General features: G+C 47.7%; 1 long non-coding RNA gene across 1 annotated transcript; it reads left to right on the top strand.

The window, feature by feature from the left end:
- Positions 1–2,921: 2,921 nt before the first annotated feature.
- On the top strand, positions 2,922–15,502 carry LOC104044746 (uncharacterized). Its single transcript, XR_010374505.1, has 4 exons — positions 2,922–3,183; positions 4,490–4,612; positions 10,152–10,268; positions 10,355–15,502. It is a non-coding gene; the product is annotated as an uncharacterized LOC104044746 (long non-coding RNA).
- The last annotated feature ends 346 nt before the right edge of the window (positions 15,503–15,848 follow it).

The following is a 15,848-nucleotide window of genomic DNA, read 5'->3' as shown; positions in this document are numbered from 1 at the left end:
AAACTACTCTTCTATTGTCTGCCTGTCCAGGTTTTAACTTGTGCAGTGCACACTTAAAGTCTTATCTTTTAAAATAATATCACTGTCAACAGAGACTTTGGTCCCAGTTCACAGTTCTGTTTTATTTCCATTGCATTAAAACATTGTGCATTTCAGCAGGGCAGTGATTCCCAACCGGGCATCCCTGGCCGAGGGAAAAACTCCTCCTCAGACAGGGAGGGGAGGTGATCTCTCGTGCTCCCATGACAAGAGGAAAGGGTTGGGTTGGGATGGGATGGGGTGGAGTGAGGCGGGACAGGGCATCTGATGTTCATCTTGCTGGAGGTCCTGTTCAGGCAGCAGAGCAATGATGGTTTATACTGGCAGGGGATCTGATTCCCTGCACTCTCTACCCCCTCAGAAAAGGGATAAAGAAAAGCAGCTAGACTTGGATTGCAGAAGAATTTGCTGATCAGAGGATGGAAATGCTTCTTGGAGCCAGCTGTGGAAAGATTAGCTGACCTTTTTCGCTGTAAATTATTGCCGGCTAATAAGTCCTGCTTGTGTGCTGACAGGCAGAAATTGGAGCAGAAATTGTGTTGAATGTTAAAAAAAATACAGTCAGTTTCAGGAAGACTGGAGTAACTAAGCCTGTCGTTCATTCAGCCCTTAGACACAGAGTAGGTGCTTCTGTGTCTTCCTTTTCTATCTCCACTTACAGAAGTGATATTACTGAATTAATTATGACATCTTTGTGAAGAGCTGAAGAATTGCACAAGCTCCCTATTCAGCAGCAGAGAAATGTCAGATTCATCTCACAGTAAATTTAAAATTACACCAACCTGAACTATCGCTACTGGCAGCATAATAATAAGGCAGGTAATCAAAATCAATTAAATTCCAGTGCCTTCCTATTGTCCTAGAAAATTCAAATCTGAAATTAGTTTGAGTTCATTTGACTTCTCAATAAAAGAAGCAGAGCTTCAGAGATAATTTGAAATAAGTATATGGCCGTGACTGATCTTTTCTCAGACTGCAAAGATAAGCGGAGCTGTGTGCGTGCACATGCATGTCAGTGCATACTGAGCACCAGATACAACCAGATGCTCAAAGTCAATGGAGTGACTGGTTTGAGGCTGTTGTGTTGATGTATGTTAGCTGGGACTTGGGCTTGCCAAGACTCGGTTTGTTAAAATCTGGATGAGATATTGATCAGCTGAATGCCAAAAGAAGTGTGCCTCCATTCTCACGGTGTAAGAGGGAAGAAACCTAAGCATGGTGCGTGCTGCTCTGCAGGACCTTCACGGAGACCCTGAGGCAACCAGAGGGAAGGGAGCTTGATGGGTCCTACCACCACGCGACATGGCCAGATATGACATGTGTGGGGCACCCATCTTCCAGATCACAAGGGAACGGGATTGCCCAGGAGCTTCAGATGCTGCCAGACTGAATGTGTCCCCACAGCATCTTGCCTTGTTTCCGGCATTGGCTGAGACTTTGAGTCACCTTCAGCATTAGGATGAGGCATGGGCTGGAGTGAACAACCGCTCACACAGGGGTCATTGTGGCATGAGCATGAGGCTCTCGGGAGCAGTGGTGGCATCCATGGTAGTTGTGTTGTGTGGACATAGACACAGGTGAGAGGCACAGATGAAAATTTATTGTCTAAGGAGGTTTCCTCTTGGATAAAGGTGCTGAGCAAAGCCCAGGCTGGGTGCTGGGGCTGAGCTAAGCCAGTGTTGTGCTGGTAACTTCAGTGCAGCCATTGGCACTGATCTGGCTTTCCTGAAAAGCTCGTCTTGTTCAGCCCCTTTTCCCAAGTCTGGGAGTGGCACACTTCTTCCAGGGCAGACCCCTACACACAGCTGGCTGGAGAAACAGGTTTTTTAAAAAAACTTTTATACTCTTCTATCTGCCATTATCTACCTATAGGGTAGATAGGATCATTGGGAAAGGGTTTTGCCCTCTTTTGCCACACTGCACAGGTAAGGTTTTACTTACTCCTTTTAAACTTTCCCTGAGCCTTGCTGGATGGACCCTTGGTGGTGAGGGTAGGCTGAGTCTGATATCCCACCTATTGCCATAAGGAGGGTGCTCAGTAGTAAAATGCCCCTGTCTGGCTGGGATGCAGGAGTTGCCCCACACCCCAGTGACCTGCTGTTTTGCTTGGGAGAAGAGGCAGTTTGGGTTGTTTTGCTGTGTGGCTTCTGCCCCTGCAGCAAACCCAATTTCTGCCTGTAGGATTTCAGAGTGCTGTGGTGCCTCTTTGGGGTCACGGGTGTATGTGCCACAGCCGGAGAGACACAGGGCACAGTGGTAGGGGCATCCCAAAAGCTCAGGGGAAAAAAATGTGCCAGGAGCTGGAGGAGGGAAGGAGGGAGCAAAATAAATTGGGAGGGAAGAGGAGCGTGACCCAGAGAGCGAGCAGAAGAGCTAATCTTTCAGCTAAATCCAACTCACTGCTCCCTCCAGTCCTTCCAAGCACCGGGTGATGTTTCTTCCAATCCCGCCCTGAAGCGGGCCCCCGGTACCCCTCGGCTCTTCCCCTGCGGTTGCCGATCCGCTCCGTACGCCCTTCAGCCTTCCCTGATGGGAGGTCTTATACTCACCTCCGCCCCAGGCTGGGAGCAGGGCTGTCCCCCCTCTAGCTCTGGCGTTTCACATGCCCATCCCCTGCCGCGACGCCCCAAGCAGCTCCTCACCGCCTTCCCAGCTCTGAGCTGCGGCATCTGCTCCATCCCCGGCTCACCCTGCAGCCCGGCGTCCCGCCCGCCCCGGCCCGCCCCGTCCCGTCCCGCCGCGGAGCATCGCGGTGGAGGGACCTTCCTCCCTCCCTTCCTTCCTCCCTCTTTCCCTTCTCTCCCTCCCTCCGTCCCTCCCTCCCTCCCTCCCTCCCCGCGGCCTCGAGTCGCGCCAGTGATGGAGAGAGCGTCACCGTCTCCTAGCAACGCTCCTAGCAACGCTCCTAGCAACCGGGCAACATCTGCTCCCGCTGGACCAATCCGCGCCGGGAACATCTGGGCACCCACCTCCGCGGGCTGCGGCCGGGAGGTGATGCGCTCCTCAGTGGCTGCAGGGACCCGCAGAAGCTGCCACCGCCACCGCCACCGCCACCGCCACCACCTCCTCCAGGAGCAGCAGGCGGCTCCGAGCGGCCAGGGAAGGACGGGGAGCAGCCCTCCCTCTGGAGCCGGGGCTCGCTGGGTGAGTGCCGCTGGGCTGGCGGTGGCTGGGGACAGCACGCCGTGGGGTTAGCCAGCCGTGGGGTTTGCCAGCCGTGGGGTTGGCCGTGGCAGTGAGCGGGTGGGGGGCTCTGCCGGCAGGATCTGCCCAAATGGCTTTAGCAGGTGGCTCTTGGTGTAAGAGTAAGTTTTGTATTTGTTTGCGATCCCTCAGCTTTGCTGCATCGTGGAAGAGGGCAAAGAGCTAAGAGGGAGGTTTGCCACTCATCCTGCAGCGCTAAGGGCTGCGGGAAGAGGTGCCTGCTGCTCTGCTGGACTCTAGCATGCTCTGTGAAAGGTCATTTTAATTACAGTAATCTTTTTACGGTCAAAACTGAACTCTGAAAAGTAACCATAGCTACTCTCTCATTGCCCGTTAGAGAAGTATCATCCTCTGGGGTGAGACAACTATCTAAATATAGATGTCTTATAGCTGCGAGACATGAATACGCACACATACGCGCTCTTTGTTTCTCTCTCTTTTGCAGGGTTTAGACCTGTTATTTTCATTCATGTACATAAAAAGTGTGAGTTTCTCTGCAGACACATGTAAAAGTACAGAGTTTGGGTATGCACATGCATATCTGTGATCATTTTTCTCCGAGTGGGAAATAGTCTTACTACAGCATGCTAAACACTCCCCGCAGAAGGCAAGGCGTCAGCCGGATACTGCTCCATCTACTTGCAGCCTAGAAACTGTACTGTATGTAAGGCAAACACTGAAACACACACACTGCAATAGCTGTTAAATAACAACGGTAATCTGGCTTTTGCCAGCCCTGTATTACTCTGCAGGCAGTGTGGGTGTGTATGTGCGTGTGTGATAGGAAATTAATGCTACTACTCAAAATAATGGTGTGGTTTTAATAGTACCCCTTTAGCTTTCCTCCAAGGCTGACATGAATTAATGGAGAAAATAATGTGCTGTTTTAAAAGGTGCTGTTCAGGGCAGCAATCGTGTTCTAGCTCAGGAAACTTCCGGATATTTAGGGGAGCAAGCTGTATTTTTGCAGCATTTGCTCCGAGACGATTACAGCTATACCACTGAGAGACTGGAATAATTTTTCTTGATGTTTTATTTTACTTCTCTGATGTCTGAAAGGGAGCCTGGGAAGCAAGGTCAAAGTTAGAGAATTGGATGTGACATCAGAACTCTTGTTTTTCCTGTTATTAAGCCCTGTGGAATTTCTGAAATAGCACTTTCCTCTCTTGCGGGCCAGCTACTTGCCATGTATGTCCTGACTTTGCCACCTGAACCTTGTGTATTTCTCCTTGATCCGCCACGGCAGGTAACCGTTCAGCAGTGCTGTGCTGCCAGAAATGCTCGCTGAGCCCGTGCGAGGAGGAAATCTTACCGGAACTGCTGAGATTATCCCAGAAAGACCCTTTGCAGATTGACTCCGCATCCTCAGGTAACTAACAAGTTTGCAGACTTCAGCTGGTGGGGCTTGCCTTCAGAGTGAGGGAAATTACTTGAAAGGGGGTGAAGCTGGAAATATGATTTCATTCTATTGATAAAAGCAGTGGGACTGCAAGGAGGGAGACAGGAATAGTCACTCAGTCATTAAGTCTCGTGTCTTTATGCACTCATGAGAGCTATTCAGATGCTTATGTCTTGCACACACATGTGCCCAAGGAGAATCTGCAGTTAGGGAGATCTGCAAACCAATCAGCAAATGAAAAGAAAGGCAGTTTTGAAGAGCAAAGCCAGCAGCTCCAGCCAGCAGACAACAGCAGGGCTGTGGGTCCCCACCTTCCCGTGGGTCAGTTAAAGGGGGCTCTCTGTGCCTGAGCGAGGAATAAGACACGATGCTCTGGAAGGACTGCAATCGATCGGCAGTCCGTGTGAAATCCTGGGGCTGGCATGTGTTTTTGATCCGCATGTTCATCTGCCTGTGGACTGGTAGCTTTGCATTATCAACTGGGAATCCCACAGTGGGACCAGCTGCTTTTCCTGCCCCTGGAAGAAGGGATATGCAGCAGCATAGTGTGTGAAATCAGAGGAGGGTTTCAGCTGAGCACTCCCTAATTGCAATGTTGGAGACAGGGGGATTTATCACTGCAGTTTGACAGCAGTCGCAAGGACATGATGGTATTTCCTGCCATGTCAAAGTCATGTCTCCTGCTGATAATAAACGCCAGTTTCTGTGTGCTCAGAAGCCTCAGGTTTTCTATTTGTGCATGCAAGAGATAGTCAGAAATGGTTCTGTCTCAGCCAGCTTTAGCTTGCATATTGATTATCTTCCCCTACGCTGCGAGAGGAAACCCTGCAGGGCACTGGCACATTTGCCTCAACCCCTTCCGCGCCCAGCGTCCGGCAGGTCTGGCTTGTCCAGCGAGCCTCTGTGCTTGCCCCCTGCAGACGTCTGCATCAACAAGCCAATAGTACCTGCTCGTACAACCCCTTCCACTGCAGCACCGAGCAGCCAGGGATGAATTTTCTTCCCGAGGAAAGGTAGGAGAGGTGGAGGCACAGGCAGGTGTGAGAGCGTTCCTGGGGCAGAGCTACTGTGCAGACCCGGGGCTTGCAGATCCCCCTCTGTTGCCTGAGATGGAAAAGCACAAGCTTTGTTGTTTTTTTTTCCTGGCTATTCAATCATTCGTTGAACTCTGTCTTGCCTCCTGTCTGGTTAGCTTGCAGCGCTGTAGAAATCACCCGGCACTAATCCGTGCCAAAGAGGGGCTCTTGTCGCTGGGGTGATGTGGGAGTGCAGGGGCCAGATGAAGAGAATTTCTTGCCATTTGCAGTTCAACTGTGAAGTTGCTGTGTTATAAATCTATTTCCAATCCAATTTAGATAAGATAACTCTCTGTCCAAACATGCCTAATAACTCTGTGGGTACCCCGCCACAGAGCGCTGTAATTATTCCTGGAGAAATAAATAGGAACAGGCACATTTTGCTCTTTCAAAAGTACAATTAAACCCCTCGCGAAGCTGCATTTGAGAGATCCAGGCTTGAGACAGAGGCGTCTATTCCCTCACTGCCTTGTGTGGGATTTATGCTTCAAACTTCCATTAGCGTTAATGGCAGCTACAGCCGCCGTGCTCCGATGTGCCATGCATTCAGAGCAGGCACGCACCGGCGGGGTGTAAACACTGGCCAGCGTGAGCAGGCGGCCCCTGCCCTGTGGCCCCTGAGCCGCGGCAGCACTGCCTGCTGTTGCAAATTTTACCAAGTCCTTGGTGACTAGCAGAGGGCTTGCAGCTGAATGCTGGTGGGATGCTGAATGCGCTTTTCTGAGGTTCATCCAGGCTGGAAGGACGAACCTTACACTCAGGACTCAGTGCTACGCTGGTTAGTCCCTGTGGGGAAGTTTGGCCCTGTGCCTTGACTTGTGGTGTAGCGCTGAAAAAATGTAATGTGATTAAGATGTATCTGTCTCTGAGCTTGACTGAGGCAGAGGCAGTGACTCATACCACCTTGCTGTAACTGTCAAAACACTTGGCTCGAGAGAATAGCCTTCTACACAAAAAGCACTGATTCAATATGTTTATATTTAAACAAAACACTAAGGGGCTGATTCACTGCGGCATTACTACAGCCTTGTATGCCTGTAACCCTGGCCAAGCAGCCCTTAGGCACACGCAGAGCTACTCTGCTCTGGCTTTCAAGCTAAGTACTCGAGAAAGGCTTGGTCCTTGCAAGCCTTCTGCAAGGAGAGGTGCTCCTTCTAAGCTTTAGCATTGGTGCTGGTGTTGACGGCACAGTGCAAGGGCACAGGACGGGCTCTCGTTCTCTTACACCTGCAGACAGATGTGTGGACGTCACCAGCAGCCACAAAAGGTGATGGTGAAAATGATACGGGTGGTGGTGGTGGGATGGCAGCTACCCTGAGCACAAGAGCAGACTTTGAGCTTCTGTGGAGCAGCCCTGTAATGGGACTCGCTTGCCTTCGGTTCACATTCTCATCCTGTTGCTGAAGACATGCAGGCAGCACCCTTTCCCTCCTGCAGAGAGGAGGCAGAAGTTGAGGCACCCGTGACATCCCGTGGGAGCTGCTGGGCTGAGGAAGTGGGTGCCCCAAGCCCTGCAGATTTGGAACTTCTGGAATTTGCTAGCAGCCACTGTGGTGTTGAGCAGCTTGTGGCTACTTCACTCTTACAAGCGGGAGCATATTTAAAAGCAACCTTACAGCCCGGAGGTGCACTTGGTGTTCATTTGCTGGTTGTTTCCCTTTCTTGCTATTAAACCAAGTTACGGACAGTTGTTATAACTTGGCTGCTTTGTCTGTTGTAAGGTCTTTAGGAATTTAAATACAGCGACCACTTTGCAGCCAGGGGGTATGTGTCAGGCTGGTGTCAAACATAACCCCAGAAAGGGGGCGCTAGTTGGATGCTCAGTGAACCCACTGCCAGGATGGTCATATGTGTCTCTGCAAAATCCAGTCCTGTCTGTCTGCTTCTGCAGCCAGCATCAGCCCCCAGCTCACGGCATGTGCTAAAACACAGCCCGCCCTCCCTCCCAGGGCCAGGGCGCCAGCGCTCCAGCGGCCCCTTGCCAAGGCTCCTTGCCTGGCTCCCTGCTGTTTGCTGGTGTCCCCAGGGCCGCCGGTGCTCAGGGGAGGCTGAATGTCCCACTGTCACCCTCCATCTCTGGGGCAGGGAAAGGAATTCCTGTGGCCAGGAGCAGCAAAGGAGAGGTTTGCCTGGAGCTGGCAGAGCTGAAGGACTGAGCTGTAATATTCCGCACGCTGTGGTTGTCTTTCTTGCCCCTGCACACGGGCCGATTTTCTGCTTGCGCTGCACACAGGCAATGCTAGGTCTGTGCTTCCAGCCTTTTCACTGAAAACCCCTAGAGAGCAAGTTTTAGCATTTAGAGGCTCGGTTTGAAGGGGAAGGATGGGCCCGTGGTTGGCTCATCAACCTGTACGCTGAGTTTGGCTCCTTTCCCAGCCCTGACAGCCTGGGTAGCTGCAGGAATGTCACTTCATCTTTCAGTACCTTTGTGTTCCTCAGAGTGGTGCAAGGAAAACTGTAACGGTCTCCCATCCCACGGCGCTGGGAGCATAAATGCATTTGTGATTGCACTCAGATAACACAGCAGTGGGGTTTCCACCTAGGAGAACCTAATATCAGAGTAATTAAATGTCCAGGGTGTCCATGCTATGGTGTAATACAAATACTAGGATAAAACCTGCAAGCAATGAAGGTTGCTGCATATGAATTTAAACCAGTGTTTGCAGCTTCTCAGTGCTAACAGAGGTAGAAGACCACAGCTGTACCCTGGCCCTTGAGAGCTGAGGTCTGTGCAGGGAGCGTCTCTGGTGTGTGCTGTGGTCCAGGCTGACCAAAGTGTAGCGTTTGTCCCACTGCAAGAGCGCTTGTCCCTCTCCTGGGGAAACACTGCTGCTTCGTGCAATCCATGTCGGGCCGGATCCCAGAGCAGGGCTTGGCTCCAAATGAGGTGTTAATCCACCAGGCAAGAGTTTTCTGCCCAGACTTGTAACAGCCTTTGTGGGAAAACTCCATCCTCACAGACTTGAAATTCAGGGAGAAAACACAAGAAGACTCTCTTATGAGGGGATTTCTTTTTCAGCCCCTTCTTGTGGGTTCTTGATGTAGAGGAAGGAAGGGAGAGGACATTACTCCTTCCTGCCGGTGAAGGAGGGATGCCACCAGTCCCTGAAATAGTTGTGTGGGTATCTTTTCACTCCCACCTGCAGCTAAGACTCGAGAAGCCCCCCATGCCCCATGGTAGGATCCTTCCAGTGACACACATGACATCTGTGTTTTGGCTGTGCAATACCTTTTGGCTTTTCTACTGTGGCAGAGAAGCAGTCCAGAACCAAGACCTTTATTTCCTCAGAAAACCTGTTTCAAATGTTCCCCTAAGGAGATCTCAATTTGGGGAAAAAAAACGTGTCCCATAGGACCTGATTTTGAGTTATCCTAAAACGTGGCTGTGGATATTTTCTTTCCATGGACTGCCTTTAAATGTCAGCATAAGTTTTTTAAAAATAGTGCATTTAAAAACAACATAGATTTCTTACAAAAGTGGGGGTTTGGGAGGTGATGATGCCACCCACAAATGCACATGCTTCTCTTGTATTGTCTAGTGAATAGAAAAGCAAAAGCCAGTCCTGGCTCTCACTGGGGCCCAGTGTTCAGCAGACTGAACACCACTGAAGTTACAGATCTCATTAAAGTGCTGAATTAGCCCCATGTCACATTTGCATAGAGATGAGCAAGCTCGGAGCAGCCAGCCAGGCCTGGCTGCGGGTGTGTGCAGAGCCCTGGTCCTCCCCAGGGCTCTGCTCTGGGGGAGCAGACCTCCACTGGGGTCTTGTCACAGGACAAAAGCCCCGGTAGTCCCTTCTCTTACCCCAAAGGCTGAGCCTCCATCCTTTGTGCCCCGTAAAACTGAAGCAACCCAGAGACCAAAGAGCTCCACCATCCTCCCACCAAGCTGGGGCTCTCCGGCTTCTCTGGGACGACACTACCACCTAGTGAATGCGTTCTGTATTGGTTTTCTAGGGAAGCCACGGAGCTCTGTGCATGGTGTACGGAGATTAAAACCCTTCCCTTGCCCCACGCACACCGCAGCGTGGCGCAGGGACCCCTCCTTTGCAGACATGTGGCTCCATCCTGGTCCCTCCTGCGGTGCGTGGAGACCTTCCCAGCTTGGGCATGTCTCTTGCCCTGCTCTGTGAGGCCGTGGCTGAGCAGGGGTGCCTGGCACTGGCAGCGTGTGCCCAGTGCTGTGGTTGTCACTCCGGAGTGGGGCTTGCTGTGCCGGCAAGCCTCAGGGTGCCAGCTCAGAAATGCCTTCACATTTGCCAGCCTCTCAATTATTTTTCCAGTGGGTTCAGGGCTCCAGGTTGAGGTTGTGTCATCCTGGCTGCATCCCGCCTCTGGACCCGTCCTTCCCCTACACGCTGTGGACCCTGTGATGTTACAGCCACCATGGCAGCAAGCATCACTGAGCCTCTTTTTCTTCTCATTTTACGCAGAGCTGATCTGATCGGGGCCTACCAAAGACATTAACGACGTCGAAAGTAGCCTACTTTAAGAGAAAATATGCAGAAGAAGAACATTTACATCAAGATTACCATGACTATTGTCCAAAAGTGAGTAGCTCTCATTCCAGACCCCCTGCTCCCTCGGTTTAATTCCTCGATACTAAAGACCCATTTGCTTGCTCTTTACTCTGCAGCACCTGATACTACCCGAGGACCGGACTTGTATTCTAAAACTTTCTCTCCAGAAACTCCGATTCCTGGATGACCCTGAAGCCTATCTCCGTAGGTCTGTATTAATTAACAATCTGTTGAGGAAGATTCACCTAGAGACAGAGAGGGAGAGCTATGAATACTTTAAGGAGGCTCCATGTTATAGGACTGCTTACTCTGATGCACGAAAACGGCTGAAGTTTATGGTACAGGAGTGCTGTTCCCAGTCGCTCTATTATGAAGAGCTGCATTCGTATCGCATCGTGCCTTACTCTGCAGAGAACGCCGTTTACGGAATGGGCTACGCGAGCAGCCACTTGGAGCAAAATTCTCAATTGCTTATTTATAAAATGAATTAAAGTAGCTGTTAGACCCACTGATGTTTGTTTCTGAATGCTTGAACTGCTTATTGAGATGTTAAGATGAGGCACTAATTGCAGATATACTTGTGATCAAAGGCGGATGTGTTCAGAGCTGAGTGGAAGGTACTTTGAATAATGCTCTGCAGTCCCCGCTGCTAACTCCCTGGCTCTGAAGTACCTTGCCATACACACAGAGCTGGTGCAATACGGAGGTTCTTACCTGCAGAGACTGTGTGCAATGTGTTTTGTAGAAATAAAGCTGCATTTAAGTTATCTGTGTGTAGATACAGACGTTCAAAATCACTTTGCAGTTAAATTACGCCATCCCCAGTGGAAGGGGAGCCCCCAAAGCAGTGGAGTAGTCTAACAGTGAGGAGTAAAATACAAGTTATTTACTGCAAGGATATAGGTAGAAAGTTTCTTTAAGGAATGCTTTGACCATCAAGGAGTCAGTGCCAAAGGAAACAGCCTTTTGCTTAGGATTTTCAGAGATTTAACGTGTTTGCTACTTACAAGACGCTCTGAGATTTGCAAGGGTTATTTTTTTTTTTAAATAATTGCATTCACCTTTTACTTATATTATCTCTTAGCTGGTATCTACTTTGCTATTTTAATACAAACCAGAATGACTCACAGGAAAGATGATTGTTTCTTCAGCCCGTCATCAGTGTTTCCTTCACTTCATTTGATTCTTTCCCTAGCTGTTTCCCTGATACTTTTTTGCATGCTAATTTGCTGTTTGGCCAGAGGCTCACATTGGTGCTAGGGAATAGACAGTAATTTCTTTTTATGTGGAATAGAAAAAGCAGAAAAACAACGCTAACTCTCATAGATAGAGAATGAATGTATCTGACAGACGTTAGTAAAACCTCAGAGGTTCTCCTGATGAAACTACTCAGCATTAGTAATAGCGTTTCAGGTTAAGTGAAATGACAAATTTCGATCTGGGAATTAACCTTAGAATATGTAAATATATATTTCACAAGCTATGACGTGAGAAATGTTCAGCAAATTGATGACTACAAGTGGAAAGTTTTATAGCTGCCAAAGCTATGTCACGAAAATACCAAAGAGTAATACAAAGGAAAAGATGATGCTCCAGCAATGGGGTCAAAAGCAAAGATTGCACTATTAACCTGGGGAAATGTGATTAATGAGCCTGTAAACTATCTGTTGCCGATACACCTGCAGTTCACCTGCAGGTGACTCGCATCCCAGAATTGCTGAACAAATACACGAGATGATCTGAAGCCTGTCAAAGTCCTACAGGTCTCCTGGCTTACAGTGAAGAAACCGGCTTTGCCTTGCTGGCTATCACCACTTTAAGGCTTTAAAGCAAAGCAAAGAATAGCGCACACTCAGCTGGAGGCAGATATGTATCTAAGAACATAATTTTTTATTTTGAAAGGCTTTGCTCATGCAGATGTGGCTGATGCATTATACAGTATGAACAAATACCATTGCTCGCCAGGGACGTGCTTCATGTAGGATTCCTTCTGCAACCCTGCTCAGAGGATCCTAGTCGTGCGTGTTGCACATACCATTGCAGGTCTCAGGCATGTGTTAGTGCAGGAGAAAAGGCAGAAAGGCAAAAGCAGGAGGTGTAAGGAGCAAAGTTAACGCCGATATCAGTAGTTAGAAGCCAGTACAGGTTTAGGAGACAGAAGGAAATGGTGAAATCCAGATATTTTTTTAAATGAAAAGAAAAAAAAAAAAAAAGAAGGCTGCAGTCTAATTCAAAACAAGGATAACCTGCAAACCGGAGAACATAAACAGCACAGATATTGTGGGAAGGCTGGAAGAACAGGGCAGTGCTGTTCGGGAGGCGCTATTTGGCGTGACGAATGTTCAGGTTTTTGTTTTTATTTTGAGACAAGGCAAATTTACTTGTCTCTTACAAAAGGGTGTCTTTAAACCCTCGGTCAGTGTAATTTGGTGTCAGAGCTGCTTGGCTGTGTGTGGTTATATTCCTGCTGCGCCTGGGCTTGCACCAGCCCAAAATCATGTGAATGATTAAGTTCCCATTTGGCATAGTTTGAGAAATCTCCAGCTAAAAGTGGCCGTGCCCATCTCGACAGGGGCTGGCTGAGAAAGGCCAGGCTAATTATCAGGTGTGTGGAGCAGCCCTAATACTGCCAGTAAAAGCTGGCAGCAAAACCAGTCTGCTGCATGGGATGTGGGCTGATGATACGATCGCTGTTGTGAGAGGTGCCATTATCCCCCAGAGAGCTCTCTGGCCTCTGCTGGCACCTTGCATGCCTCATGAGGACTTAGGGGCTGGGCTAGGGACATTAGAAGACTGCTAGGTAGTAAAGGAAAATTACTTCTGTCTTCTGATTTTTCAAACTATGTAATTTTCCTCTCTGAAGGGATCTGATTTATGCATTTTTTTTGTCTTTGTGTCGTTTTCGCCTGAATTTGTAACAATCTAGCAGCTACATAAAATGCTAAAATGCTTTTTTTCTCTCACTGACCTACTTTGCTATATTCAGAGGATGGTTCTGGCCTCACTAAACAAAACTTTTTATGTAAAATTAATAATGTTTAAATGGAATGAAAAAGCTCAGTGGGCTTAAAGCCTTTAACTTCACCTGAAAAAACTCATTGCTCCCATCAGATTCATCTTTGAAGAGTAACTTCTTTGCCTGCTGAAAGAGGCAGATACTTTCTTGTCCATTGAAAGCTTCTCTGATAACTGAACAGACATAACAGACAAAAATCTAGATCAGATAACAAAACTCCTTGGGCTACCTGTGAAAGAGGATGATAGTTTACTCCTGTTTTTCTCATGTTGTTTTCTTGAAAAAAACACATTGTCTGGATTTTTTTCATTTCTACTTGCGCTAGGAGCTGTTAAAATTTATTATTTCTTTCTAGAAAACAATCTGGGTTTTATGGTTGACTTTTTTTATGTGAAATTGAATCAAGGGTCCACAATTCTAAATATTTTAAGCATGCTCAAGTTTTTACTGCCTTCTGCTTTGCACAGTCATTCGTGCTGTTGAAAAGTGGGTCTGAAATACTCTATTTTAGTGCTTAAAAACCATAGTTTATGGGGTGATAGAGAAGTACAAAGGTGCAGTAACATTGCAAGTTACTCCTGAAATATTTAATTTAACACTTTTTGAATTATATGCTGATTTCAACATTTAGTTACCACGTTACCGGGTACCAGCATTTTAATACCGCTACATACAGTGATTTTGCTTTTTTGGGTTTGTACCTACAATTCAGCTCTTCTGGCTTCTGATGTGTGAATCTGTCTGTAGGTGGTCAACTTTCAGTGATAGATATATATATATATTCTATTATGACTGCAGTAGGAACTCCTACATATGGGCTATGTTTGCACTGGATGTAAAGAAAGTCCTTCCTTCCCTTTGACTCAGTTGCCTTGGAGATAGTATATTCATCAGCGAGAATATAGACGAGGTGGGTGACAAGGACAGACTTGGAAATGATAGCTGATCATTTTGAAAATAACTGGCTTAGGGCAATTCATTTTCTTCTCGGAATAGCAGCACACTTGACTGTAATTAGTGTTTAAATGAGTTAGGTTTTCTTTGTGCCGCTTTTCCCTAACTGGCTGTAAATGCTGGGCCTGATCCTGGACGCAGAAGAGGCGGTGGTGGCTCCATGGGAGGCACGGCGCGGCTGCGTGGCTGTGTGCGTGGGGTCACCTTCTGGCGCTGCGCGAGCTGTGGCTGAAGGCAAGAGGGGTACAGGTGCCAGGAGGCAGCCGGGCTCAGTGGGGCAGCATCTCTGCCTGTACGACCTGGTGCAGACACCCCAAAATATTAGGGCCCTGATCCTGTAAATGCTTCAGTTATCATCTAAGTTACTTTGCACAGGTCCTCTCGCACAAGCCAGAGAGGCTCCTTGTGTACTTGATGCTCAGCATGCGTATGAGTGTGTGCGGGGCTGGGGTTGCTGTGCGCCGCAGAAACACTCCTCAATTGCCTAATTATCGGTGAAAATGATTATCGAGCTGCCGCTTGAGTTCTTGAATACATTTATATTGCACTGTAAATTGAACTTTTGTTTTAAATGAATGTGTTGAGTATATGGACTATCGTGCCTTAAAGTCCCATCTTCATACAAGCCTTTGTATATGTTCTGTAAATCTGCAAACCATGTATAGCTGATGATAAGTCTGTGCACTCTATACAGATCCGGTTCGGTACTCAGCAGGGCCTTGGGAAACACGACCCTGACCTCACTTTGCAATGAAAACAGAGGTCTATGGCAATTTACGCTTCTCTTCTTTTTCAGATTGCTTTCTTCTTCACCGTTCATGAAATTCTGTTTTTCTGGTTTCTGTCATAACTGGGTTCTGGGTTACCTAAAATGCCAGACACCCCTCACAGGAACTCAGAAAGTTGTAAAAAAGTTGTCTCCAGCTTTTAAATGCCATCTGTACAGCGCGCTCTCAGCAGGGAATCACAATTGCATATAACAACTGTGGCAGGTGTTGTCAAGTATATCTTCATATATTTGACATGATTAACAAAGCAGAAAAAGGAGCACCTATTTCTATTGAAATGCATGAGCCTGCATCATGTTAAATACATGGTGATTATACACCACTTAATTGGAATAATACCTACTGGTTCTATAACAAAAAATGGCTTTTTAATGTTTAAAATTATTTGGGACCTGACTAAAGGTTTTTATGAAATTGTTTTCTAAAGTGAATAGTAGAAAAATGTATATGTATTTTAAATATACATATGATATGCATGTTATTAATAAAGATCTATTTCTATTGAACCAGATGGACTGTCATTGAATATATGCTGTTTGGTTAACAAGCTAACATGTAAAGTTACTAAAGAAAGGTTTCTAACACAATCAATCCCCTGAAAAATTTTAAACCCACAGATTCTTTGAGGGACCTGGATCCCTGAGATGAACCTGGACTCATCTGATATATCTGACATCAGTGCAGAGCTGGGGCAACTCCTCTGGATCCTGTGAAAACCCTGGCAGTCACTTGTCATGCCTGGATCCCATCATTTGCATCCCTACTTTTCTATGGCCTTGCAAGACCCTTCTCCTTTTCTTTGTTTATTTACTTTATTTAAAAATGTGAAAGGAACCATTTTCCTAATGATGG

Source organism: Phalacrocorax carbo, chromosome 9 (assembly GCF_963921805.1).
Source record: "Phalacrocorax carbo chromosome 9, bPhaCar2.1, whole genome shotgun sequence".
NCBI classification, from domain to species: Eukaryota; Metazoa; Chordata; class Aves; order Suliformes; family Phalacrocoracidae; genus Phalacrocorax; species Phalacrocorax carbo.
This window is presented reverse-complemented; position numbering and strand designations above follow the sequence as displayed.